This window comes from Amblyomma mixtum, chromosome 2, assembly GCF_055824585.1.
Source record: "Amblyomma mixtum isolate Tamu chromosome 2, ASM5582458v1, whole genome shotgun sequence".
Classification (NCBI taxonomy): Eukaryota; Metazoa; Arthropoda; class Arachnida; order Ixodida; family Ixodidae; genus Amblyomma; species Amblyomma mixtum.
In genome coordinates this window covers 300,524,967-300,527,956 of record NC_143013.1, presented here as the reverse complement: position 1 = coordinate 300,527,956, position 2,990 = coordinate 300,524,967, and the positions used below count along the sequence as shown (strand labels likewise).

Genomic DNA, 2,990 nt, shown 5'->3' with positions numbered 1-2,990 from the left:
GGTTGCATTTGGCGGTCAGTTTTGTTTTATAACACATTTAGGTGGGGTACTTGCCTGATTCGGTCAGAATTATTTGGAAATCCCCATCGTCTGCGGCGACGGGGAACCAAAACCGAAAGGCTTCTCAGCAGTGGTACCTGTAGCGCCATCTCGTACCAACCGGAGAAACCCAGCTGTGCTAAATTGGTGAGCAAATCATTTTTGCTTGGTGCTGTCTGCTGCGAAGCAGCGCGAGACATCACCGAAAATGCGGTCGTACAGCGATCAAGAGAAGGCCATGGCCGTGACTTTGATGCGAGTCCAAGTCCTCCTACGCCGCCCTCCCCAGTAGAGGGCTCGTTTCTCCGGTGACTGCGAGATGGCGCCACGGTTACCAGCGCTGCGAAGTCTTTCTGTTCTGGTTTTCCGTCGCCGCAGACAATGAGGATTTCCAAATAATTCTGACCGAATCAGGCAAGTACCCCACCTAAATGTGGTATAAAACAAAACTGACCGCCAAATGCAACCTCTGTGCAAAATTTTAGCCCGAACAAACGTGCGGTTAGGCCGAGAGAATTTTTTTTCGATTTTCTCTGATTTGCGCGCAACAGTCGGTATTATGAGCCTATGTGCAGACGGCTCCCCATTGAATGTCAGTTTCGGACACAGAACACCTCACATTTGTCTTTTTCCTTTTTGTGACATTTTATTCCGCCTTGTGCAACACAAAGTACACCTTCGAAGAACACAAGTTGAGTACTGCTGCAATCACAACACAACACACCAAGCAGCCGGCTTGGCAGCTTGAACAACAACAACAAAAAGAAAGCAATAGCGGTGATGTAGCTAACAAGTGAACCGCAGTCCTGTCTCAATGCAGCGGCCGTAGAGCGCAGTCATAAGTCCACGGCTATATCAGCGAGAGCCGGGTGTCAGTGACGATGTATAGGCGAATATGAATCACAACAGATGGCTAAACTCTGCCACACAACGTGTTGCCGGCATCAAAGTTTCCTTTCCTGGAAATCAAAGTTCCACCGGCGATAAAGCAACAGCGTCGCCGGAGCTAACGTAAGCTGCAGTCTTGTGATACTGTGACGGCAGAAGAGCTCCGTCAAAAGCTCACCGTCACTCGCGTAAGCAGGATGATTTCCTATGCCGTCCGTAGAATGAGGTGGATGCCGGTTATGGTGAAGACGGGCTCGGAGAGCTCGCCCACATCGAGCGCGAAGGCAACATCTTCGAACGGTTTCTGCATGCTGCCGCGAACGAAGGTGCCGAGATCTCCAAACTTCTTCGAGGAGAAACAGTCGCTGACTAGTTTCGCGAGTTCCTGGAAGGTCACCTTTCCTGACACAATATACTCGCGGTATTCTTTGATGAGGGCGAGCGCTTCATCTTGGGTCCGGGTGACGTTTTCTTCGCGCCAGTTAAACGGCCGCCTCGAGTCACGGTGTTTGACGAGCAAGTGCGAGAACCGCACCGCGCCTCTTTCTTGCATACTTGCAGCTGATGCTTGCGCAGGCTCTGTTGGAATCCGCCACTGACTCTCCTTGGTCACCGTGTTCAAGTAGTACAGCTCACCTCTCGTACGGCTCATCCGCATTTCCCAGCCTTCCGGCAAATCTCCCGCCATCTTGGTGATTTGAATATCGGATCTAACGTCTACGCAAACGATGACAAGCTCGACCTGCGCACTGCCAGTTCGGATATTGTTACAGACACTTCGATAACTTCTGCTTCTAAGAGAACGTATGATACGCGCCACTTTTCATGCGTTACAAGCGCGACGTTTTACAGGTACACCCACCAGACACTGGACCCAGAATAGGATACTCACGGAACTCGCACCGGAACCGCTTCGCGCCACTCTCATGATGATGATGATGATGATGTAGCCTTCCCTTTGTAACGGGAGGGCGCCTAACAAAGGTGCCTTGGCTGGATACACACACACATAAAAACAATACCACTATCAAACACGAAGCGGCAAATACACACACAAATACCGACGAGACAGTATCAATGAAAACAGTTCTAGTGTGAAAACTATACCCCAAACGCCCTAAACCCAGGCACCAGGCGCCATCTTCCGCCGGGCTGCCAAAGCGCTGCTATATCAGCTGCTGCTTTTTTCACTGTAGTAGTGCACACCAATGTGCGTATTTCGAAAGCTGCTCGAAAGCCTTACCAAGCCTTGGCCTTGCTGTCTTCATTCTTTAACGCTTTGCTGACCCGAAAGACGCGGGATCGATCCCGGCCGCGGCGGCCGAATTTCGATGGAGGCGAAATTCTAGAGGCCTGTGTACTGTGCGATGTCAGTGCACGTTAAAGAAACCCAGGTGGTCGAAATTTCCGAAGCCCTTCACTACGGCGTCCCTCATAGCCTGAGTCGCTTTGGGACGTTAAACCCTAATAAACCAATCTTTCACGGTTTGATCGCGGAGCCTTGCTGTGCTGACTACGTCTCCGTTTGTTGCGTCGCAGTTCGATCACAGTATGTTAGAAACGTCTGCCGAAAAGGGCGCGAGCGCTATCGCCGCCAAATGGTCTTGACAATGGCTGTGACCACTATAAGAACGAATCTCTTGTCTACCTGCAGACAGTGGGAGCGAAATCATAGCTAATTGTATTTCAGGGCAAGCAACCGCAGCATTGAATGCACTGCATTGTATGCACTCCATACAGAAACTTGCATGCTCATCGAAAGGGCTACTGAAAGGGTATACTGAAAGGGCACGCAGATATCAAGCGTCAATTTTGCACACATCACAACAGCATTGGCAGCAATGACAGCTTCAGCTTGCACGAGCGTTACACACTTTCAAAGAAAAAGTATATATGCTGCTCAAATGTGGCAAATTAAATTTACCAACTTTCGATAAAGGGCTCCGAAAGGGGCTCGATAAAGTTGCGGTGTTTAAAGGACGCCACTTTACAAACATCCTCCTGCAAGAATTTTTTTAGTGTTTTGAGGAAGCTGAGTAACTGTGTCTTTGCGCCTTTCTCTC

The 2,990-nt window shown here is 49.9% G+C and overlaps 1 pseudogene; it reads right to left on the bottom strand.

The window, feature by feature from the left end:
- Positions 1-616: 616 nt before the first annotated feature.
- LOC149364660 (peptidyl-prolyl cis-trans isomerase NIMA-interacting 1 pseudogene) lies at positions 617-2,761 on the bottom strand (annotated as a pseudogene).
- Between the last annotated feature and the right edge of the window lie 229 nt (positions 2,762-2,990).